Source organism: Acinonyx jubatus, chromosome C1, assembly GCF_027475565.1.
Source record: "Acinonyx jubatus isolate Ajub_Pintada_27869175 chromosome C1, VMU_Ajub_asm_v1.0, whole genome shotgun sequence".
NCBI lineage: Eukaryota > Metazoa > Chordata > Mammalia > Carnivora > Felidae > Acinonyx > Acinonyx jubatus.
This window is the reverse complement of record NC_069381.1, coordinates 178364622-178391543: the sequence shown is the minus strand read 5'-3', so window position 1 is coordinate 178391543 and position 26922 is coordinate 178364622. Positions and strand designations below refer to the sequence as shown.

General features: G+C 35.7%; 1 long non-coding RNA gene across 1 annotated transcript in view; it reads left to right on the top strand.

The window, feature by feature from the left end:
• The first annotated feature begins 2154 nt into the window (after positions 1-2154).
• The window catches only part of LOC113595284 (uncharacterized), a 126272-nt gene continuing 101504 nt past the window's right edge, over positions 2155-26922 (top strand). Inside the window, exons 1-3 of the long non-coding RNA XR_008295499.1 lie at positions 2155-2251; positions 17620-17802; positions 18013-18100. This is a non-coding gene — a long non-coding RNA (uncharacterized LOC113595284). The remainder of the gene's footprint in view (positions 2252-17619; positions 17803-18012; positions 18101-26922) is intronic.

Sequence of the window (26922 nt, the reverse complement as noted above, 5' to 3'; positions counted from 1 at the left end):
CTTCCTTCCTTCCTTCCTTCCTTCCTTCCTTCCATATTTCTTTTGCATTTTTTACTTTTTGGCACTACAAGATGTTTCAGACTCTTCTTGTATATTTCCTGTGCCGGACCTAGAATCTACTATTTCTCCAAAAAGCTGTAGTTCCCTCTATCAGAGAATGGTGTTAGAAACCAAGATCTGGATGCTAGGTGTCCTTGTTAAATCGAGGTGAAGCTGCACCTAGGCCCTCGTGGCTGGTCACAAAACATATATGTGTGCATCTCTGCCAATTTATAAATATTTCTCTATATAACCCAGTGTATCTATATTAAGTTAAACATGGTATTTTCAACTTTAATCCATTATCACATAGATTATTCTAGTCCCCTCCTCTTCCTTATCTGTTAGCTCCAACTCCAATAATGAGAAGCCTGGCTTCCACCATTTCACTATGAGTTTACTCAGTTGTTCAGTTCGGGTGTACATGTGTAGCAGTATCAAAATTGTTAACCCATTTCTGTTAATTTTTCTGCCACTGGATAAAGATGTTCAGATTTCTTCCTACGTTTAATCTTTTACATTCTTATCCAGTCACTTGTTTAGCTCTCTTCTCTCTTTGCTCTACTACTATCTTTGGCTTCACCTTAAAAATCCTCTAAATACCCTTCCTCCCCATTTACATATAATTTCTCCAAGTAATAAGTTTTAATTGCTAATGTTTATTTATTTACCTTTAGTGAGAGGGAGGGAAAGAGAGAGGAGAGAGAGAGAGAGGAAGACAGAGAATCCCAAGCAGGCTCTGTGCTGTCAGCATAGAGCCTGACCCAGGGCTCAATCTCACAAACCATAGGATCGTTACTTGAACCAGGATCAAGAGTCGGTCACTTAACAGACTAAGCCACTAGGCACCCCTCCAATTAATAAGTTTTAGTTTTGTAAGATTATGTCAAGCTGTTCGGCTGTCTTTTTTTAACATGTCTCGATTACAAGGAACTATTCATTTAGTTAGTATTACTCCAGAATAAATCATTAAGAAAATAAAATATTAATCATTTACTAATTTTGAACCATCGGGTGCTCTTAAGATAAATTTTGATATTAAAGCAATATTATAATTAATATGCATACAGAAATATAAATTGTTTTTATTTCTTTGATTATATACTTTGAGTACAAACTGCTTCTGTTTGCCAACAATAGAAAAAAATTAGGGGGTGTATTTGGCATTGAGAAGAATTATAACCTCTATTAACTGGATCAGAGACTGTATGAAGGTATGAAATATGATGTTGTTTGTAATACCTTTTTTTGCCTGTGGAAATGGGAACATAAGATGGTTTTTGGAACACCTGAAGAAATATTTCATTGCATAGCTTTAGGGAAAACAGGAACAATACAGAATATTTATTATATAAATAGTCTTTGTGCAAGATCCCACAGAATCTGTGTTCTAGGTATAACAGAGGTGTCGTCCCATTAAAAAGGAAAGCTACAACAGTAGCAAAAGAATTGAAAATTTGTCGGGAAATATATGCTTACATGAGACAAGAGTATAGTCATTCCATATATGTATTCATTTATTGACTCCTGCTAGTCATTTTCACACATGTGAATTTCCATGCTCCTGTTTTTAGGCACATATATGTAAATAATTGGTTCTCAAAATATTCAACATCTAGCAGTATCCCTACAATGCACAGCACAGCCCTCCACAGAAAGGAACTACCCAGTTCAAAATGTCTATAATGCTGAGGTTGAAAAACTCTGGTCTAAAAAATGGGTATGCAGTACTGTTCATACTGTTGAAAACGCTGAGCATATGTAGATACACATTTAATTGGTGCAATGGCTTCTGACACCAATTATGCAGAGTTAGGCTTAACTTTAAAGGTTAAGGACATTGTTCTTACTTTAGACACTAGTCACAAGTTCCAGAGTCCCCAGGCCGGTTGTACCTCTAACCAGCAGGCTACAAATTTGGGGGTCCTTCCTTACCCCCTCAGGGTTTGATAATTCACTAGAACAACTCACAAAACTCAGGAAAACATTATGCTTCTGCTTTAAAGTTTTATTATAGCCAAATAGTACAAATCAGAACCAATCAAAAGAAGACTCACAAAGGGTGAGATCTGAGGGGTCCCAGACACGAAGCTTCCATGTTCTCTCCCTTTGTTATGATATGTCAACATGTGAAACTACACAGAGGACTGCCAACCAAGAATGCTTACCTGACCTTGATGTCCAGAGCTTTCATTGGGGTTTCATTACGCAGGTATGACTGATTGAACCATTGGCTATGTGACTGAACTCAACCTCTCCCTCCCTCTGCTTCCTGGACATCAGGCTCATATCACATGGCTTAAAACCACTATTACTCCGATCACACATTGATCTTGCTGGCATGGCCGACCTGCAAACTGAATCACTTCTTATACCTAAACATAAACTATCTAGGGGTCCTCAGTGATTCACTTCATTAGCCTATATTATCAGGTTCCACCATGAATAACAAAGACACTCCTATCTGAGAAATACCAAGGATTTAGAGACCCTCTCCCTGAAACCAGGGACAAAGACCAGCCAAATTCTTTGTTACATAGGAAATGGTTTAGAAAATAGATGAATGTATAATGGTGAAATAACATGATTATAATCTTGATATTTATCAAATACATTTTCCAATACTGAATTTGACAAATACAGACAGGAAGCAGCCAATTGATATGTATAAAAAATGTAAATAAATAGGAAAAAATTGTATTTTCATTTAGGGAAGAGGATGAATTGAGAATAGACCTAAAAATATATTAACTGGGATATTAATCTATAAGTTTTTATCTCTAGGGAGACAAAATTGAAATAGTTTAAATGTAATTCAGGGAATTTATATTTATTTGAAGAATTTTTTCTGACAATAGGTATATATTACTGAAATTACTATTTGAGGTAAGTGATTTTGAAATCTACAGAAACTATATTTATGTATATTAGAGGACATAGAAATGCAATAAAAAGGACATTTACAAGACCTAAGGAATAGAAGATTTAGAACAAAATAAGATGTTGGTCAATTCTCTTTATCAAACGTCAGGATATATAATACTCAGGTATTAACTGCTGAGGTACACAGATTATGAAAAATTATAATTGCTAAAGTACATAAAGGAAAAATGGTATGCCTAAACTGAGAGAGCTTATTTGTGTTAACTTAGAATAGATGAGATATTTGTGAAAATAATTTCAATAGAAGGTAGAATATGAGGTTTAGTTTCAGAGAGATGCATGCAAAAAGTGTATGAGACCAGAAAGGAGGAAGAAAGTAAGTTGCAAATAAACAGAAGCCTATATAACATACTGCTGTTGAAGGCTCATTAAAACAACCAAGGCAGAGTAGCAGCTTCTTAAGAAGAAAGCCATTAAGGCAAGGGACAGCACTGTGACATTTGGGAAGCAATATATCTTAAAGTGCTAGATCCAGTTCACCAAAATTTGAGGAAGAAACAATGGCTTTCTTTTGTAGCTATGGTTATAAAATCCGGGTGGGTGGGGGAAAGGACAGTGTTAAAGTTGAAAGAGTAAGACCAAGAAATGTGTCCTAGTGCACAGTGCACAAGAATAGGGACAGAAAAATGATCTAGCTTTTAAAGGAAGAACAAAAGAAATACAATGATTGATTAAAGAATAATGAAAAATTGAATAATGTATTATCATTTTTAAAAATTCTTATTTGTTTTACAGAAGAAAAATAGTAATGAATGTTTCTAAATATTTTTAATAAAATGTGTACTGTTCCTTTCAAAGTTCATTAAATGGTGCCTTCAGTGTGATCCACTTTGACAGCTTCAAAAGAAAAGTAAATGTCTTCTCAAAGATCTTTCCTGCCTTCTGATTCTAGAACTTTGACCACTGTGAGTTTTCTTTATAGCCGTCAAATATTTTCTGGCCTACAAACAGGGAGGTGTAAGAGTTCTTTGGGAAGATGCACTATTCTCCACAAAAGATGTGCTTGGATGACATGATCATGACATTTCTTTGACACGTTGCACACCATTTTGAGTTTTAGTATGATTCATTTGTATGATGCAAAGGGAAGCAATCATCATTTGTTATTTATGGTTTGCTCTGTAATTACAATTGAAGTTACTTTTACATTGCATTTCTCATTTCTTAAAGTATCACTAGAACATGATAGTTAATAGATAAAAAGGTATAAGGCAAATAGCTGTAAAAGTCTTAATTTGCATTTGCTAATTTATTAGCATCCTTTGTAATGCCATTGTTCTTGCATTGGTTCATGTAAGCCAAACACAGCCTGTAATCAACAGGACACCACCCTGAACTCTGCATAAATCTTTACACAGATGCCTCCTACCAGTATCATCTCCTAGGTCTGAGAACATACTTCTCTCTAAATGTATGAAAAAATATCACCATCAAGACTTTACAAAACTGCTCTCTGCTTTCATTTGTTTTTAAGGAAAGCCATACTTTATGAATTTAAATTAGTTGACCTATCAGAAGAATATCTAGGGGCACCTGGGTGGCTCAGTCAGTTGAGCATCTGACTTCAGCTCAGGTCATGATCTTGCAATTCGTGAGTTTGAACCCCACATCGGGCTCATGGCTGTCAAGGCAAGAGCCCACTTTGGATCCTTTGTCTGTCTGTCTCTCTCTTTGCCCCTCCCCTGCTTGCATACCTGAGCTCTCTTTCTCTCTTAAAAATAAATAATCTTAAAAAAAAAAGAATATCTAAAGCAATTTGAACACCCAATACGCAGAGAAATATGACTATGGAGAGGCACTGTGGCCATCCATTAACACATATTAAGATGGTTAGCTTTTTGATAAAAGGCAAGTAAGTTTTATCAAGAGTATAGATAAAGTAATGACTGTAGTGGATGGCCCATGCCTTCCTGTGAGTAGTGTTAATAAGGGAATTGGAAAGTTGGGGAAGAGTAATGTGAGAATCTAATATTCGCATTCCCTGATTTGACTCTTGACCCATCTTATCAAAAACTCTATTGGAATGTTAAAGGTATAGGCAGGGAAACTTGGAAATCATATAGTCCAAGCCTCGCTTTCCAGGTGGGTGTCTCTCAAAGATAATTATTTGAGAAGCGTGTCTTGAATCAACAAATGAATGAGGTAACAGAGACAGTCTAAGTAGATATAGTAGAATTTTATGGCTAGTTTCTAAGCAAATTAGAATCTATGTCTTCTGAAACTTATATAGTGTTTTTCCCATTACATCATTCTTTCTTGATTTCATACTAATCTCCTAGTAAATAGTTGTTGATGTGCATATGTATTGAATTATTAACTGAAAATATAGTTTTATAACACTTTGTTTTGGAATGGAGTAATTCACATGGTCTGTAACCTACGTATCCCTTCTTATCAAATGGATAATATCTATCCCAACTTTTATTAAACATACAAATATGCTTGTGTACCCAAAGGACATGGGCAAAGATATCAACAAAGACTTCTGTAAATAGTGGGGTTTAGGAAGATTTTGTATGATTATGAATATGTTCATTTAAAAATATTTATTTAAAGTTATTTTTAGGGCATTTATAATGAATATAATGGTAGTATTAGTATAATTAATAATTACAACAATATATGAATATACAACATGATAGTATAATAGTATCATATTATTATATATTATATATAAATATATATAAATTATATGTATATAAATTATATATAATATTATATAATAATCACTATATATTATATATTATATTATATAATAATAATCACAATATGTAATATAAATAAGTATCGCTATTATTATATATTAATATAGTTAATAATATAATACAACCTAAAATAATTATTAAAATTATTTTTAAATATTTATGACTAGAAAATATAGGAGACATACATGATCAAATTGGCAGTGTTTATTATCAAAATGTGAGACTGTGAAAAACGTTGCAGTCTTTCATCTGCATTTAGTGTTGTCTATCATGCAAAATCATTACTCTTAATTTGTAAACCATATTAGTTATTGATTTTCAAAAATGTAATGATATACACAAATAATTAAAAATTCAAATTCTATTAAAAGATGCATAGTAAAAATATAAATATTTTTTGACCCCTGTCCTTCAACACTCCAGGTCCTATCCCTAAAGAGAACTGTTGCTTCTTATTTTATATAGGTAGTCTGCATGTGTGTGTGTGTGTGTGTGTGTGTGTGTGTGTGTGCATGTGCGTGCACTCAGGTGCCTCTATTAGCTATGACTATGGGTATAATTGATATCATTTGTAGATATATAAAATATTTGTGAATATAAATATATGGCATAAATATCCATTCCTCCTTTCTCCTTTGTTTTATACAAATAGTAGTACCTTATTTTACTTATTCTTTAGTGTGTGTATGTATGCATATTTTATATGTATATATCTAAATACATGTCTATTATATATATTTGTATATATTAATTTAATATTTTCTCCTGGGGATAATTTCACAACAGTCTTTGCATATATTCCTCATTCTCTGTAAACACTACATAGCAATTTGTTGTCTGGATGTGTCATAATGAGTGCATTTGAGTGCTCCTGATGAAACTAAGTCGTTTGCAATATTTTATTATTGCAACTAATAAGCCAATAAACATACTTGTTTTAATTTGCTTCGGCAGAATAGTCAACAGAAAATTGTAGATAATTACAATTTTTTTCTGTTTACATTCTTATAATTTTCTTCAACAAACATGTACTCATTTCAAAATTTTAGTTACATTAAGAACGAAAAACACTGCTAAAAACCTTATATTTAGGTGTATTAACAATATTTTACATTTGTTTTCGTCTTAGAGGTTCTAGAGTCTTTCCCACACATTTTTTACATTTAAATGGGAAACTAATGAAAATACAAATTTTTCTCATGGAAGGTGTTAAAGTATTGGCTTAATAGTTGTAACAGGATCAGGTAATAAAATGCTGCTATCCTCCTCTTGTAGGAGGATAAAATCCTACAAATAGTACTAACATTTGTTTGTTCCCCTTTTATATTAGCATATTTTATGTATGTGTACTTTAGTGTTTTTATCATTTATTTTACTCTTAAGGTATAAATAGACATTTTCAACCATTATCTATTAAGATACCTCTTTTAATTGGGGCCTAGCCACTGTAAAAAGAAAACCTTTTTATTTTTGTTGCATTAATTAAAAAAAACCCAAAACTTATTTCCCCTTACTCTTTAGGATTACTTTTTTTTAGAATGATTTGTAAAAGCTTCTGGGAAATCAGATCATATTGTGACAGACAAAGCAGAAGACGTCTGAGTTTGCTCAAAACTATGAAAAATGAGAACCTTCTCTTAGCACATTTCAATTTCAATATGCTTCTATTCTAGTGGTTTTACTAAAGCTTTTTTTGAGCATTAAGTTTGGAATCCAAGCCTGCCCACCTTATACCTACACCTTTTTAATCACTTCATATTCCTCGACTGCTCCTCAGAACTCAAAAATGGACTTACCCAAATCTGATCCTTGACATTTAGAACCAAGGTTGATGCAGATTATGAGTTCAGTTAGTGTTTAATCATTGATACAATTCTGTTGTGCTCAGTAGAGAATTTTTCTTCCAAACCTTACTGTGTACCACACCTAAAAATAACAATATAAGCACATAAATTATCAATTAAGAAAATCTAAACCACATAGCTAATTAATAGGATCCTCAAGTTGGCAGGGGAGACTATGCTTTGATCTAATTGTGGAGCAGTTCACAGATGCTAATGCAGGTAATCACACATTTAAAATTTCTTATTTTTTTCCCCCTGAGAGAGACAATCACATTGAATTCACCCTCCCAACGTTGAAGGTAAAGGTAAACGATTTCCACAATTGAAGAAGTAAGAACAATCACTTTAGAAATTTCCTCTCAGCGGTTCTTTACTGCAAGGCTTAATTCCTGTAGAAAACTTTCTAATTGTCAGCCTCTCCAATCTGCTTTCAAACATTCCTAATTTTACTTGGTTTTCAATACAAGGTGGTGATTTATTTAAGGTCTTATATAGTGCTAGTTTATTCATATGTGTGAATTTTGTTCACAAAGGGAATTTCACTAAATTTGGTCAAAATATATGTACATCAAAACCAAAGTCGTCCATACCTAGATTTGCTCTGCTTCTTCTATAGGAAGAAGCTTGAGATGAAGGTTAATTTAGCAGGTACTGTGATGCAAAAACAAAATAGCCCCAAACAAAACAAACAAAACACTAGTCTTTCACAAACTTGGTGCATTGTCATTCAAATTTGTCATTCTAATGGCTAGATTTATAAGCACTGCAATTTTATTTGACAGATAATTTTTGAAACTACAATGCATGCACAAAAAATTTGATTGTTATTCTTTAGCAGAAATAATTTTGTTACCACCTTTAACAGAATCTCATTACAGAATGCCTTTGGGGAAAGGGTGGGTCAGATAGGAATAAAATGAAGAAAACAGAAACACCTTCTTAAAGTAATACAAGGAATAAATCTAAAAGTTTATCATTGTATTATAACACTATTTGGGGATATCAAAAACATTTATGACAAGCACATTTAATTCCTTTTTTGATAAGATATTGAACAAGCGTTTTATCCCAGTGACTAAATTACATACATCAAATCGTCATACTACTTTTAGAGATCAAGCAGAGCTAGAGACACAAAAGACTTTATATTACTAAGATTATAAGTATTTATTTAAAGAACTTCACACAGCCACCTAAAAGCAAAAGAATTGTTGTGATGATGAATAATCCACAATACTTTATTGAATTAAAAAAAATTAGATTTATATGCTATGCTGAGTGCTATTCTACAATGTAAAATAATGTTACAAAGTAATATAAAAGTTAACCTTTCTGAGAAGCTATAGTGGTGTTTATTTATAATAAATTACACATTACATAATTACAGGGTTGTCTGGTGTTACCAGCTTACACATAATTAATTGAATAATTGTTTTACAAAGTAGATAACCAATTTAAAAATGGCTAATAGACCAATAAAAGTAAACACGTAACAGGCAAATCTCTATAAATCAACAGAAAATTTCATCCAACCTGCACAAGACCTAGTATTCAATTCATGCTGGGGAAGGTATAGAAAAGTACAATACAGATTACAACACATTCCAAACTGTGTGTCACAGTTAAGAACGAGGGAAATCCAGGGTGAAAACATGTTTTGGAAAAGTTGAAAAATTAATTTTTAAATGTTAATTGGTATGCAAGATGCAAAGGATGAATACAGAAATATGAGAATCTTCTTCCAGTTAATGCTGTAAAATATCTTGAACACATCAAATGTAGTACATATGCACAAGCAAATACCAATCATAAAACATTATGTTACCAATTAAATAAAATATATCAAGATAAGTATATTTGACATGTAACCAGTAAATTATGTAAAAATAGATGGCTGAATGGAAATTTAAATATCAGCTATTAAATTAAAAATTAATGTGCTATAATTCTGCAAATATATAAAGTAAACCTTAATCACCAGAGAGTTACTGAGTAGTTGCCTTTTTATTGCGGTCCTTCTCTAGCAGGAACAGTATTGGCTGAGGAAACACTAGCTACAGTAAATAGTAAATCTCACCATTTCTATCACTTAGCCCAGTGGAGATCCCTTTCTCACACAGGTAAGGACAAATGAGGGTATTCCTCAGCTTTCTGGTATTCGTCTGGGTATTCGTCAGCATCAGCTTTCTTCTTATGATTTGACTGTCGTCTAGTGTGTCGGGGTCCTCTGAATGCAGAGAGTACATAGGGAGGATAAGGTGGGAAGCCTCGCATGCCCGCAGTTCTTAATTGCCTCAGCCCTAAAACAATACAAATCACTTTCTCCCATATTCCACTGGTGAGGGTTTAGAATTGTAACCCTAGCTTGGGTAGCTGCTTCCTAGCAAGGACTCTAGTATGCAAGGGGAAGCACCAGTTTTACTGGGCGGTTAGTCATTTCTCCACCAGAATGCAATAGAGCCAAGTTTATATTCTGTGTAGAGATAATTAGGATAAAAATTGCAAATCTTAAGAAAAATTTTGAAGTAAAGATTTCTTAATTCATTACACACACACACACACACACACACACACACACACCCTAGTAAATGCCTCTTCAGGGAGGGTTAATTGCAACAGGCCTGGAAATAGCCAGAACTGTTCCATTGAAATAAGAAATGCTCCTGCATTACACTCATACCTAGGCATGAAATACAATGTACCGATAATAATGTTGGTTTGTAACCCAGAAGTTTCAAGGTCATTTGTACCAGTTTATCAACATTGTTTATTGATAACAGTGAGATGAGACACCTAGAGAAAGCCTGACAGAGACTCCCATTTGGGGCATCCTGTTTCTGCATTATTCCCAATTGGAGAGGAAGAACTGTGTCCATGTCACCTCTATACAGGGGGACAATGGTGCTATCACCAGGCCTTTCCAGACCTCTCCTGAGACAGGCTGGCATGCATATCCTGCTGTATTGTTTCCTTTTCTGGTAATAAACTGCAGATTTGTAAGCATTGTCTTTTTGTTCCTTGTGAGTCTTCTTCAGTGATCTGAGCCTGTTCAACTGTCACATTAGTGAAGTGCCATACAATTATAGTCACTATAAAAAGCATAATGAGTGATGAAAAGAAATAAAAAAAAAACACTGCTATTTTATTGGACACAATGACTCATTGTGCAATTTTCGGTTTTGGTAAAACTACATGAAGGAAATAAAATAGGGCAACAGAATTGGGAGTTACTGGAAATGGAAAGAAGCTAACTATGATGCTTAGTGAAAGCTTTTAGGAAGACGAGTCATTAGAGCAAATTACAAAGGAATGAAAATTGTTGAAACAGTGATGTCAAGGTCTGGGAGAAAAGCGTTCCCTGTGTGGAAAACAGCAGGAACAAAGACTAATTGATTACACCTATACTTAGCATTCTGAAAATTGAAAACTGAAACTTATACCCAAGTTGATCAAGGACTCTGAATGGGTGCTAAAAAGAGTCAGAGTGGTTGAAGAAGAGGAAGCAAGAGCAGGAGAGGTGAGGGCCCAGGTCAGAAGACTCCAGTAACCTGAGTATCTGCATCTTGGGCCTTGCAGTCCAACGTGAGGATTTTTCATGTTATTTTAATTGTTATAGGAAGTATTGGGTGGTTTTAATCCTTGAATAGTAGACTTTAGATTTTGTGATGAGATCAGACTTAAAAACTTAAGTTGCTGCCATTCTATAAAGTCTTGTTAATACACAGTTATTTAAGCTAATTTGGTATTCACTTTGGAAAGAGAAGTCTTAAGAGATTACTGTAGGTAACTGTATCTGGCTCCTTGATCAACACAAGTAAAAGTTTCCATTTCCAATTTTTGCAGTGCTGAGTAGAGGTGCAAAGTCAATGATTTGACTTTGTTCTTACAATTGTTGTTACTATGAAGACGTATTTATAGGCTTACCTAGTACAACAGGAGCCACCGATCTCCAAGTTTTTCAAGAATTACATGTACTTTTTAAAAGGAATTGGTTTACTTTTCACTTTCTAAGTGATGAGATCTGGGAGTCTCAGCAGAAATAAATGTTCCAAGGTTGGTATCAAAGAGTATTTGACCTTATTTAAAGTACTGTTTTTATGGATATTGTAATGACTCTTTGAGAAAGTGGCTTTGCAAATAAAAATGTGTTATAAGATGCATTAAGAAGTTCAAAGAAAGTTGTTTCAATTTTTCTTCCTCCAAATATATATATTTATATACATCACTGATTCTTTTGTTTTAAATTTCTTTAATGGTCATATTTATTTTTGAGACAGAGAGAGACAGAGCATGAATGGGGGAGGGGCAGAGAGAGAGGGAGACAGAATCCGAAGCAGGCTGTCAGCACAGAGCCCAACGCGGGGCTCGAACTTGTCAACTGTGAGATCGTGACCTGAGCTGAAGTCGGACGCTCAACCGACTGAGCCACCCAGGCTCCCTTATATATCACTGATTTCTAAGGAGAACATTTTCCCCCTATACTTTGGCATCTCTGAAGTGGGTATGCATCTTTCAGTCATTGTTATGATATGGCTTAAGTAGAGATTTTTTTTTATTCATACTACATAAATAATGGCTTTTCTTACATTCAATGATGTCTTACATTTGAAGAAATTTATCATGTTTTCAGTGGTAAATGGCATGCTTTAAAAAACTCTTGAAGAAATAGTGATTTACAGTTTGATTACACACTAGACCAGTGAGCAGTTCTCTATTCTTTAAGAAGAAAATATTTTTTATAATCAACAGGTTTTTGTTGTGTTTTGTTTCTTTTTGGTATCTTGGATATGGAAAAAAAAAACCTGTAGAAATCATGTGGTTGAACACCCTCACTTTCTAACGCAGGAAGTTTGTTTTATATAATAAGATGGCTGATTGCAATTTTTTTCATTCATTTCGGTTATGTTTTGCTTAGTGTCTAAACAGGAAAATGGTGGGGGGGAAATTGTGTGTGATTAGCTTGGTACCATTTTTAACATTTGCAGTCCCCAAACTTACATCTATCAGGGAGGTGAATTAGGTCTACACAAGTTAGATGACCTGTCTCAAATTATACAAGAGGTCTGTGGGAGGAGCCATATTTCTTGCTGAGGTCATAGCTCTTCTTCTTGAAGACATTTGGCAGCCCTTTTGCAGAAGCATTTTGCAATGCTAGTGGGCAGTTATTAGTGAAAACAGGCCTGTATTTTAAAGGCCGCAGAATATCTCTACGTTCCATAAAATTTTAACATCCACTGAGATTTTAATAGGTTATCTGAAAAGTCAATTTCTGTGATCAAATATATTTTTCAAATGCTGAGTTTTGAAAATTTTATTTGTTGCTATTACTTTCTGTTTAGGAAGTTTCTTTTTATAAATAGGCATGTGGAAACTTCTTATTTAATTTTAAAATACTTGACTATTTAATACTTTTGTCCTAGAATATGTATTTACAACTTATGAAGTATTGATATTATGCTAAATTATTTATGGAATGCTGATTATGATTATTTCCCCCAAATTCTATCAAATCCACTAAAGTGGATTAAAGTGGAATGAGAGGTTATATTAATCTGTTCAGTTGAAATTAATTTGCTCTTTATGTATGTTTTTATGGCCCATTATTTAAACAACTACAAACTTATATTTTGAATAGCATATAGTGGTTCCAGGAGGATAAGGGTATCTTTTTCTCATTGCTGAATCATCTACTGGTTTATTGTGCCAAATAGTTTCTACGATAGACACTCAAAGCATAGATGTTAAAATTGAGAATGTAATTTGAGTGCGTTGTTCAATGTGAATAAACCTTCATATCTTTCTTTTGTAGAATGGTTATAATTTCAGTTATTAACATTGTTAAAAAGACTCTTCAAAAGGTGCATTTTGAATATACCTATACTTATCTCTGTCTATTATTTGTTCACTTATTTGTCCATTCTTCTACATCCAAAAAAATGTGAAAGGAGGGTATCTTCATTACTTGTTGAATTTATCAAACCTGTTATGAACTGCAGTTTTGCTCTGGTATAGCTTAACTCATGGACTTTATACCTTGTTCTAGTAAGATTTTAGTGAGATATATTGAGATATTAGGTTATCTGTATGAACACTCTTCTTTGAGTACTCTCTGATCATCCTCCAATAGGATTAGATTCCCTGAAACTATATTTCTGGAACATGACTCTATCTCCCCTATGTAGAGTGGATAGAGTCTGACACATAAACTAGAGAGTTGGTTGTTATGGACTGAACCCCCAAAATTCATATGTTGAAATACCATTTCACTGTCATGATAGGAAGCAGTAGGGCCTTGGAGAGGTGATTAAGTCATGGGAGTGGAGCCCTCATGAGTGGGATTAGTGGACTTATAAAACAGACCCAAGAGTGCTCTTATTCCTTTTGCCATAGCAAAGACAAAACAGAAGAAACTCACCTGTCTATGAATCAGGACATGGGCCCTCACCAGATGCAGAATCTGTTGTTGGCAAGTGGGTGTTAGACATCATAGTCTCCAGAACTGTGAGAAATAAATGAATGTTCTTTAAGCTACCCAGTCTTTGCTGATTTGTTGTTGTTGTTGTTGTTGTTGTTGTTGTTGTTTCAGTCTGAACTAAGACAGCTATCCTAATAGGTTTTGATTTCTGGGGAAGATGGAAGGTCAGAGGTCAGGCTGGCTGGAGGGGTGAGAAAGTACTAGAGGAACAAATGCAGGGGCCACGTAGTAGCCTCTGTAGAACAAATAGTTGTGATATCCCATGACCAGCCACATAATAAACACTGATGACTGTAAATATTTTTATTTTTTATTTTTTTTAGTGTTTATTTTTGAGAGAGACAGAGACAGAATGCAAGTGGGTTAGGGACAGAGAGAGGGTGAGATAGAGAATCTGAAGCAGGCTCCAGGCTCCAAGCTGTCAGCACAGAGCCCAACACAGGGCTCAAACTCACAAGCTGTGAGATCATAACCTGAGCCGAAGTTGGACACTCAACCGACTGAGCCACCCAGGCGCCCCTGTAAATATTTTTAAATGTTTATTTATTTATTTTGAGAGAGAGAGAGAGAGCTGGGGAGGGGCAGAGAGAGGGAAAGAGAGAATCCCTAGAAGGCTCCAAGCTGTTAGTGCAGAGCCTGACATGGGGCTTGATCTCACAAACTGAGATCATGATCTGAGCCAAAATCAAGAATTGGACACTTAACTGACTAAGCCACCCAGGAGACCCTGAAGGTTGTAAATTTTAATCTGTATTTGCAACCTAGTTTGGGGGGTTTTAGAGAGCATGCATAAAGTTTAGGTGCCTACTCACTGATTTTGTAATTTTAGATTATCAAAATATACATTTCTAAAATGTAAATTTTAGTTCAAGATAGGGCTTGTTTGGAAACAAGAAAAAAATTTATAAAATATTGTTGGCACTATTTATGGTTTTATTATGAAATGAAGTTGTTACTAAGCCTAGTTATGTTCTCCAAAACTGATATTATCAAATGAAGTTCACCATAGCTAGAAACTTTATAAGAAATACAAAACTGTACAATTAGTGTTTTTTAAAATATGAGTTAATGTTATTAATAAAGTAAGAATACTTCATGTTAACCAAATGGTTATAAATGACAATGGAAGTGCAACTGACATTAATTTCTGACTTTGCTAATAACTTTCTTCCCAAAATGTTTCCATCTTATGGATTTGGTATGTTTTTAACCTTTGGCAGCATGGGTGTTTGAGAGTAAAGTTGTGACATTTTTTTGAGGCTTATAAACGTTCAGGAAGTTCAGTCTTTAAGCAAGACAGTTATTTTTTTTCAAATACATTTGGCTCTTTTTCTGATTCAGAGTACCTCTTTGGTGTGTTTAGTGTAACAAAAGTCTTTCTACATCACATGACTTAATGTCCAGTATGGAAAGTATGCTTATGCTTCACTTCAGAAACAAAACCAGACCTTACATGAAAGTGATGAATTCGATTAAAAAAATGAAGAAATCAAAATATATGTTTACCCTGCATTCCTTTTTTTCTCTTTTTATTCCTATTTTTGTGCTTTTTGTGAAACATTTTAATTAGGCATCTCTGAAGTACAGTAACTTCTATGATATAATCTCTCAATATGAAAAGGTCATGCCTAAATAGGCAAGTGGGTGAACCTGATTTGAATCTCATCCTAAAAATGTCAAGAGATGTTTCTAGAGGACTTATAATTTTTCTCCATATATTTTCTTTGTGAAAGATTTATTATTATTACATAGAACTTTTACAGCATAAAGTGGTAGCATCATGACAAAACACTCAAAAACAAATGAACCAAATCTATTCATTTGTCAACTTTAAAATCAGATGTAGTAGGAAAAGACTCTCCGACTTCAGATGATAATTACTTGATGGTGTTTAAATTGTTGCTCATTTTCCACTGAGGGATAGGGTGAAAGACAAGTTTAGTATTGTAATCTTTCCCAGTGTTACTACCTACAAACTCATGCATTTGGGAGGAATTTTTAACAGTCACCTCTTCACTTTATTTTAGCTCATTTCTTTCAGTTCAGTATGGTTTAATGTAAATTAGTTCATTTTTCCAGTAATATGTTAGAAACCATGTAGAAAGGAACAATGAGCAAATTTTAGTACAATGTACACAAAAGACTTGAGTTTTTATTTCAACTACACATAGAGGGCATGTATCTCAAACACTCCTGTCCTGGTAACTGTACCTGCTTTTCCCTCCAGGAGATCACACATCAGTTCCTCCTAGCTCACATGTTTTTTTGTGGCATTTACTTCACATACATCCAGATCCGCACAGTACATTGCATTTTTCAGGCTACCATGCTGGGCTTAAGATGGCAACAAAGCCAGTGAGAACAATAAAACAAAATGAGTTTGGTTCCACATGTGGGGAAAGCATCTCACTATTTTGATTGGCTTTAAACCTGGGCACTTCTAGCAGCTGTCTTGAAGCCCATCTGAGAATGAAATCATATAGAGGAAGTGTATTGGAGAAATAGAGAAACCAGTTTGTGATATGATTTGAACTCTGGGTTGAGCCCAGACCTGAGGTTTTGAACAAATGAATTACATGATCTGGAAATTTCCCTTTATTTGCTTAAATCACTTTGAGCTGGGTTTCTGTTATTAGCAAAGCAACCTATTTTAAGAGATACACTAGGTGTAAAAACACTGAAATAATTTGAGAGTAAAGGTCAGAGTTAAGAAGGATTAATTAATTAGTAACTTTTCCTTGAAGAACAAGAATCCGGAGCTCAACCACTTACCTTTGTTGTAGACAACTTAGAGTTGGGTCTTGTTTTTATTAATCTGCCTTGACAGTCTCTTTGAATTGGTATATTTAGACCACTCACATTAAAGTGATTAATGATATAATGAGAGTAATGTCTACCATATTTGTAACTGTATATCAGGTAAAAAGAATTGAGGTATATAGGTCTTTAGTGTGAATTTTGGTTGGTTGTTTTTATTTGGATATGACTTAGGCCACATTTATTGTTTGTGGGGGCTGTACTGTCAGAGTCTACAATTCCCTCTAGCATCCTTGTTTCTGACTCTTCTCTTTGAATTTTTTGAAAGATTCCTTAAATAGAGTCTGAGGCTTGTAGTTCTTCTAGCCACAATCTCTTGTTATTACACTGAGGCCCTATTGATGCAGTGGTAAGGTGTGAGGGAAGGGAAGTATGCTATAGTCCTATGATTAGATATGTCTTTTTTTTAAATTAGTGTTTATTTATTTGGGGAGAGGGAGAAAGGAGAGGCAGAGAGAAAGGGAGATTCTCAAGCAGGCTCCATGCTGTCAGTGCAGACCCCACACAGGGCTCAATCTCAGGAACTGTGAGATCATGACCTGAGCCAAAATCAAGAGTTGGACGCCTAACCGACTAAGCGACCCAGGCACCCCAGGTGTCAGTCTTTAAATGAACCTGAGTTGGGTATTTATCTTCCCTCAGGTTGATTAATCTTTAGTAAACCTCAGCAGGTTAAGCTCTGGTAACAAGTTTTCTTGAGGGTGGGCCTTATTAAGAAGATTGGAGAGCTCTGAATATATGGTTACTTTTCTCCTTCTGTCTCAAGTACAGAGAGATTTTTCTCTATTTTTTACAGTGAGAGCAATAGGCCAGCTGGAGGTAAAACTCACAAGAATGTGGGGGCCCCTACTATTGGATGTCTTTGGAGCTTTTCACTCTGAACTAGCCTGAGTCCACACCAATTGATCAATTATCAATAAATTTTGGCCTACTGATGTTGGCTTCAGCTGCAGGCTGCTGCTTCCGGGTTTTGCTTCTGGTAAGCTGTGATTCTCTGGATCTGCTGGTCTCTCTTCCAGATTTTGGGCACTAGTTTGCCTCAATTCTCAATTCTCTAAGAGTCTCAGGAGAGTTGTTGAATTTTGCTTATCTGTTTTCTTGTGAGGATATTAGCTATTTGCATGTCAGACCAGAAACTACAATTCTTTAACCACTTATCTTTCCAACAATTAATTTCTCCTATTTTCAGAAACTATAAAGGAGCCTTGGCCACAAAAATCTCCATAGTAGAAGATTATACTCATTGAAAGAAGCTTTGATTCTTATGCATCCTAAAGGTAAGCTTAGATTTACATTCACTAAATATTATTCTGTGCCAGGAAGCTGGGGAGATGTTTTTGTGTTTATTGTGTGGTCTAAGTTTTGTGACCCAAATATGAGGCTATATGGAGTTTAAAAGGATGGATTCCAGAAACACGTTCAGTGAGTTTGAATCCCAGGTCCAGCACTTAGTGCTGGGTTGGTCCTTGGTGAGTTACTTCAGCCTTTCTGTCTCTCAGTTTCTTTATCTGTGAAAGTAGGGTTAATAGTGCCTATTCTGAGAATTAAATTACATGATAGCATTATTACAATAATACAACAGCTCTTAAATTTTGCTTTCCTTCTGCCAACCAGTAATTCATTTTTTACTAATTCAAAGCACTTCTTTACTAAGGTTTTTGAGAGTTTTGTCCCTGGAAGCAGCCCAATATATTCCTTTTAGTGATTCTGATAATTGAAATAACAACTAAATCAGGGGCACCTGGGTGGCTCAGGCGATTAAGCATCTAGCTCTTGATTTTGGCTAAAGTCATGATCTCACTGTTTGTTTGTTTTAGCCCCATATCAGGCTCCACTCTGACAGTACGGAGCTTGCTTGGGATTTTGTCTCTTTCTCTGCCCCTCTCCACACCCTGCCCCTCTCCACACCCTGCCCCAATCTCTCTCTCTCTCAAAGAGTAAATAATTTTAAAAATACATTATTAAATAACAAGCACTCTCTACCCTTTGAAGATTAACAATATTCTTGAGTGAAATTTTATTCTAATATATAAGAACTTTACCAATTTTTGTAAAAGGATATCCAGGAAGATTTCCTATATTACTAGAGAAAGTTGTTTTGATATCATGTAATGATATGGTTGGTTATTGTGTATCTGTTATTCAGTACAGCTTCTGTGACTTTAATCAGATCACACATTTTTTTTGGACCCATAAAGTGACAGGCCAATGACTATTCAGTGTTGTCAGTGAGAATAAATGCTATGCTGATAAGCAGATATGCCACTGAACATGAAACCAAAGGAGATGAATAGATCAACCACATAATCTTCGACTCTAGCTGCAAGATCTTAAAAACAATAAGGACAATAGATATTTCCAAGGGAAACCAGTCCATAAAATATAGAGCCACATTTTGAAATTTCTGTATGAATCCTCATATTATATAACATGGAATTGGTCTATTCAATAATAAAAATTGCAGTAAGAACCTGAAGTAGTAATGTTAATGATAAGGAAACCATTGTTATTTTCAAAATCGGGCCATTACCAAAGAAGGAAGGACATGGAAATGCACTATTTCAATAATCCTTGAAAGTAATGCTGTTGTTGAGAGGGTTTGTGGACTTGTGTATGTGTTTTCCATTATCTGATTAATCGGGTAGGTGATTGTGTTTCACTGTCTTAAAAATTATATTTCAATATCTTAAAAATGCCAGGTATCTAAAATCTTCTTTAGTTAGCATTTATTAAATAAAGGGTAGAAATATAATTCATTTCTAGTGTGTGCTTTGTATTCTGTCAACATACTATGACAACAGAGAAGCAGCATTATTTTTCATATTTTGCAAACAGGGACTGAGAGTCATGGACATTAGGCTTATATGATGAATAGATGACTGATCATTTATAGACCAGGTTATCCATACAATATGACTTAAAATGTCTTGTTCTGTCCACATTACAGTGCCAGATCTGATGTATCATAGAATTTCATGTTTCAAGAGCTTTTTAAAATCATCCCATCCAGCCACCCATTTTATGCCTAGTTTGAGATCTATCAGCTGGGTAGTTATTTATTTATTTATTTATTTATTTATTTATTTATTTATTTTCAATATATGAAATTTAGTGTCATACTGGTTTCCATACAACACCCAGTGCTCATCCCAAAAGGTGCCCTCCTTAATACCCATCACCCCCCCTCCCCTCCCTCCCACCCCCCCATCAACCCTCAGTTTGTTCTCAGTTTTTAACAGTCTCTTATGCTTTGGCTCTCTCCCACTCTAACCTCTTTTTTTTTTTTCCTCCCCCTCCCCCATGGGTTTCTGTTAAGTTTCTCAGGATCCACATAAGAGTGAAAACATATGGTATTTGTCTTTCTCTGTATGACTTATTGCACTTAGCATAACACTCTCCAGTTCCATCCATGTTGCTACAAAGGGCCATATTTCATTCTTTCTCATTGCCACGTAGTCCTCCATTGTGTATATAAACCACAATTTCTTTATCCATCCATCAGTTGATGGACATTTCGGCTCTTTCCATCATTTGGCTATTGTTGAGAGTGCTGCTATAAACATTGGGGTACAAGTGCCCCTATGCATCCGTACTCCTGTATCCCTTGTGTAAATTCCTAGCAGTGCTATTGCTGGGTCATAGGGTAGGTCTATTTTTAATTTTTGAGGAACCTCCACACTGTTTTCCAGAGTGGCTGCACCAGTTTGCATTCCCACCAAGAGTGCAAGAGGGTTCCCGTTTCCCCACATTTGTCCAGCATCTATAGTCTCCTGATTTGTTCATTTTGGCCACTCTGACTGGCGTGAGGTCATATCTGAGTGTGGTTTTGATTTGTATTTCCCTGATGAGGAGCGACGTTGAGCATCTTTTCATGTGCCTGTTGGCCATCCTGATGTCTTCTTTAGAGAAGTGTCTATTCATGTTTTCTGCCCATTTCTTCACTGGGTTATTTGTTTTTCGGGTGTGGAGTTTGGTGAGCTCTTTATAGATTTTGGATACTAGCCCTTTGTTTGATATGTCATTTGCAAATACCTTTTCCCATTCCGTTGGTTGCCTTTTAGTTGTGTTGGTTGTTTCCTTTGCTGTGCAGAAGCTTTTTATCTTCCTAAGGTCCCAGTAGTTCATTTTTTGCTTTTAATTCCCTTGCCTTTGGGGATGTGTCAAGTAAGAGATTGCTACGGCTGAGGTCAGAGAGGTCTTTTCCTGCTTTCTCCTCTAGGGTTTTGATGGTTTCCTGTCTCACATTCAGGTCCTTTATCCATTTTGAGTTTATTTTTGTGAATGGTGTGAGAAAGTGGTCTAGTTTCAATCTTCTTCATGTTGCTGTCCATTCTCCCATTACCATTTGTTAAAGAGACTGTCTTTTTTCCATTGGATGTTCTTTCCTGCTTTGTCAAAGATGAGTTGGCCATATGTTTGTGGGTCTAGTTCTGGGATTTCTATTCTATTCCATTGGTCTATGTGTCTGTTTTTCTGCCAATACCATGCTGTCTTGATGATGACAGCTTTGTAGTAGAGGCTAAAGCCTGGGATTGTGATGCCTCCTGCTTTGGTCTTCTTCTTCAAAATTACTTTGGCTATTTGGGGCCTTTTGTGATTCCATAGGAATTTTAGGATTGCTTGTTCTAGTTTCGAGAAGAATGCTGGTGCAATTTTAATTGGTATTGCATTGAATGTGTAGATAGCTTTGGGTAGTGACATTTTGACAATATTTATTCTTCCAATCCATGAGCACAGAATGTTTTTCCATTTATTTATATCTTCTTTAATTTCCTTCATAAGCTTTCTACAGTTTTCAGCATACAGATCTTTTACATCTTTGTTTAGACTTATCCCTAGATATTTTTTGCTTCTTGGTGCAATTGGGAATGGGATCAGTTTCTTTATTTGCCTTTCTGTTGCTTCATTATTAGTGTATAAGAATGCAACTGATTTCTGTACATTGATTTTGTATCCTGCAACTTTGCTAAATTCATGTATCAGTTCTTAGCAGACTTCTGGTGGAGTCTATCAGATTTTCCATGTATAATATCATGGCATCTGCAAAAAATGAAAGCTTAACTTCATCTTTGCCAATTTTGATTCCTTTGATTTCCTTTTGTTGTCTGATTGCTGATGATAGAACTTCCAACACTATGTTAAACAACAGAGGTGAGAGTGGACATCTCTGTCGTGTTCCTGACCTCAGGGGGAAAGCTCTCAGTTTTTCCCCATTGAGGATGATGTTAGCTGTGGGCTTTTCATAAATGAATTTTATGATCTTTAAGTATGTTCCTTCTATCCCGACTTTCTCGAGGGTTTTTATTAAGAAAGGATCCTGAATTTTGTCAAATGCCTTTTCTGCATCGATTGACAGGATCATATGGTTCTTATCTTTTATTAACGTGAGGTATCATGTTGATTGATTTGCGAATGTTGAACCAGCCCTGCATCCCAGGAATGAATCCCACTTGATCATGGTGAATAATTCTTTTTATATGCTGTTGAATTCGATTTGCTAGTATCTTATTGAGAATTTTTGCATCCATATTCATCAGGGATATTTGCCTGTACTCTTTTTTGGCCGAGTCTCTGTCTGGTTTAGGGATCAAAGTAATCCTGGCTTCATAGAATAAGTCAGGAAGTTTTCCTTCCCTTTCTATTTTTTTGGAATAGCTTGAGAAGGATAGGTATTATCTCTGCTTTAAATATCTGGTAGAACTCCCCTGGGAAGCCATCTGGTCCTGGACTCTTATTTTTTGGGAGATTTTTGATAACTGATTCAATTTCTTTGCTGGTTATGGGTCTGTTCAAGCTTTCTATCTTCCTGATTGAGTTTTGGAAGAGTGTGGGTGTTTAGGAATTTGTCCATTGCTTCCAGGTTGTCCAGTTTGTTGGCATATAATTTTTCATAGTATTCCCTGATAATTGCTTGTAACTCTGAGGGATTGGTTGTAATAATTCCATTTTCATTCATGATTTTATCTATTTGGGTCATCTCCCTTTTCTTTTTGAGAAGCCTGGCTAGAGGTTTGTCAATTTTGTTTATTTTTTCAAAAAGCCAACTCTTGGTTTCGTTGATCTGCTCTAAGTTTTTTTAGATTCTATATTGTTTATTTCTGCTCTTATCTTTATTCTTTCTCTTCTTCTGCTGGGTTTAGGCTGTCTTTGCTGTTCTGCTTCTATTTCCTTTAGGTGTGCTGTTAGATTTTGTATTTGGGATTTTTCTTGTTTCTTGAGATAGGCCTGGATTGCAATGTATTTTCCTCTCAGGACTGCCTTTGCTGCATCCCAAAGCGTTGGGATTGTTGTATTTTCATTTTCATTTGTTTCTATATATTTTTTAATTTCTTCTCTAATTGCCTGGTTGACCCACTCAGTCTTTAGTAGGGTGTTCTTTAACCTCCATGATTTTGGAGATTTTCCAGACTTTTTCCTGTGGTTGATTTCAAGCTTCATAGCATTGTCGTCTGAAAGTGTGCATGGTATGATTTCAATTCTTGTATACTTATGAAGGGCTGTTTTGTGACCCAGTATATGATCTATCTTGGAGAATGTTCCATGTGCACTCGAGAAGAAGGTATATTCTGTTGCTTTGGGATGCAGAGTTCTAAATATATCTGCCAAGTCCATCTGATCCAGTGTATCATTCAGGGTCCTTGTTTCTTTATTGACCGTGTGTCTAGATGATCTATCCATTTCTGTAAGTGGAGTGTTAAAGTCCCCTGCAATTACCACATTCTTATCAATAAGGTTGCTTATGCTTGTAATTGTTTTATATATCTGGGAGCTCTTGTATTCGGCACATAGACATTTATAATTGTTAGCTCTTCCTGATGGATAGACCCTGTGATTATTATATAATGCCCTTCTTCATCTCTTGTTACAGCCTTTAATTTAAAGTCTACTTTGTCTGATATAAGTATGGCTACTCCAGCTTTCTTTTGACTTCCAGTGGCATGATAAATAGTTCTCCATCCCCTCACTCTCAATCTGAAGGTTTTCACAGGTCTAAAATGAGTCTCTTGTAGATAGCAAATAGATGGGTCTTGTTTTTTTATCCATTCTGATACCCTATGTCTTTTGGTTGGCGCATTTAGTCCATTTACTTTCAGTGTTATTATAGAAAGATACGGGTTTAGAGTCCTTGTGATGTCCATAGGTTTCATGCTTGTAGCAATGTCTCTGGTACTTTGTCTCACAGCATCCCCCTTAGGATCTCTCGTAGGGCTGGTTTAGTGGTGACGAATTCCTTCAGTTTTTTTTGTTTGTTTGTTTGGGAAAACCTTTATCTCTCCTTCTATTCTAAATGACAGACTTGCTGGATAAAGGATTCTCAGCTGTATATTTTTTTTCTGTTCATCACATTGAAGATCTCGTGCCATTCCTTTCTGGCCTGCCAAGTTTCAGTAGAGAGATCAGTCATGAGTCTTATAGGTCTCCCTTTATATGTTAGAGCATGTTTATCCCTAGCTGCTTTCAGAATTTTCTCTTTATCCTTGTATTTTGCCAGTTTCACTATGATATGTCGTGCAGAAGATCAATTCAAGTTATGTCTGAAGGGAGTTCTCTGTGCCTCTTGGATTTCAATGCCTTTTTCCTTCCTCAGATCAGGGAAGTTCTCAGCTATTATTTCTTCAAGTGCCCCTTCAGCACCTTTCCCTCTCTCTTCCTCCTCTGGAATACCAATTATGCTTAGATTATTTCTCTTTTTTTTTTTAATTTTTTTTTAATGTTTATTTATTTTTGAGACAGAGACACAGCATGAACGGGGGAGGGGCAGAGAGAGAGGGAGGCACTAATCGGAAGCAGGCTCCAGGCTCTGAGCCATCAGCCCAGAGCCCGACGCAGGGCTCGAACTCGCGGACCGCGAGATCGTGACCTGAGCTGAAGTCAGACGCTTAACCGACTGAGCCACCCAGGCGCCCCAGGTTATTTCTCTTTAGTGAATCACTTAGTTCTCTAATTTTCCCCTCATACTCCTGGATTTTTTTTATCTCTCTTTTTCTCAGCGTCGTCTTTTTCCATAATTTTATCTTCTAGTTCACCTATTCTCTCCTCTGCCTCTTCCATCCGAGCCGTGGTCATCTCCATTTTATTTTGCAGCTCATTAATAGCATTTTTTAGCTCCTCCTGGCTGTTCCTTAGTCCCTTGATCTCTGTAGCAATAGATTCTCTGCTGTTTTTATACTGTTTTCAAGCCCAGAGATTAATTTTATGACTATTATTCTAAATTCACTTTGTTATATGTTTAAATCGTTTTTGATCAGTTCGTTAGCTGTCGTTATTTTCTGGACGTTTTTTTGAGGGGAATTCTTCTGTTTCGTCATTTTGGATAGTCCCTGGAGTGGTGCAGAACTGCAGGGTACTTTCCCTGTGCTGTCTTGAATAACTTGCGTTGGTGGGCGGGGCCACAGTCAGACCAGATGTCTGTCCCCAGCCCACCGCTGGGGCCACAGGCAGACTGGTGTGTGCCTTCTCTTCCCCCCTCCTAGGGGCGGGATTCACTGTGGGGTGGCGTGGCCCCTCTGGGCTAGTTGCACACTGCCAGGCTGGTGGTGCTAGGGATCTGGTTGGGTAGTTTTTTAATCCAACTATTGCCAAAGTAACACCAAAGTCAGGGAGTGACTATCTCTGGGAAAATAATACTCATAAAGAAAAAGAAAATTGTATATATATATGTGTGTATGTATATATATATATATATATTTAAGGATTTTTTTCTCTTAAACTAATTAGGTCTGGGGTGCATGGGTGGCTCATTTGGTTAAGCGTCTGCCTTTGGTTCAGGTCATGATCTCGTGATTCGTGAGTTTGAGTCCTGCATTGGACTCTCTGTCGTCAGTGCCAAGCCCGCTTCAGATCCTCTGTCCTCCCCCCTCCCCGTCTCTCTCTCTCTCTTTCTCTGTCTCACAAAAATAAGTAAACTTATAAAACTATATTAAAAAAACTAATTAGTTCAGACCAATTTAATCATGTACTCAATGTATCCTTCTTAGCATGTATTCATACCACGAATTTTAAGGGAGTGAATTACATCAATTGTGTTTTCTTCTACGGTGTATAAGTTTTCTCTGATAAAAAGTATCACAGTAAATATGTTCTTTGATCTTTCTTCTGGGGACAAGGAAAAAAGAGTGGCAAAACAAAAACAAAAACAGACAAAAACACAACAACCCTTAATTTCTAGTTAGAAGAAGGCTTTTCTTTTTTTGTCAAAACATCTTCAAGACTTTGTAAATTAGGTAACTTCTGAAATGCTTACCTAAGCAGAAAAGAGCACATCAAAAGGAATCTGCTACATAACTGAGAGGTAAATGCTAATACATGAAATAATGTGGTAAAACGAATCCTTTGTTTTGTCAGCATACTCAGCTCTCTTATTTCCTCTTTCATGAAGTCTTAAAATCCCACATTCTGCACTAAATCTTCCCTAAACTCATAAGATGATCAAACATCTCCTATTTGGATGTCAAATTATGATTTTCTGACCTATGTTCTACCATCCTCTCTTAACAACTATAAAGTGTAAATATAATCATATTTGTTTGATTACTCATTCACAATTACTTTTTATTCATTTTGAGTATGTCAGTGGTTTTTATTTCATATTTTAACTTTTTTGAAGATGGTGATTGTTTCTATGTAAAAAGTTGTGAAACCTGTCTTATGATGGTACATACAAGATATTATTTGTGTGAAATGTAGAGGAGAAACGGATAGAGCTTAGGGGACGGCTCAAACACGGGCTTCCAGGGCAAGTCTTGAAGCAGGAAAAGGCAAATACATGACTGAATTTTATACGATAATTAGTACTAACATCACTTCTGCAACAGTTGGGCACTAGAGATCGCAGCTAAAGGCATGAATGAGGAGGAGAGACAAACAAAAGTCATAGCACTTCCTGTGGGCTGTGTCTGCATATAAAAGTACATGCCTAAGAGGAGGCTACAGGACAATGTTCTGGCATCTACATACCTACTGGCATGGTGGTTATGTTTGTTATATCGTCAGTATCACCGTGGGTCTGGATTTTTTCATAAAATCTTGTTTTGGACTGAGGACACAAGAAACCAAGTGAGAGCAATTCCAAAATGGATGCGATAGAAGCAGGTAAGAA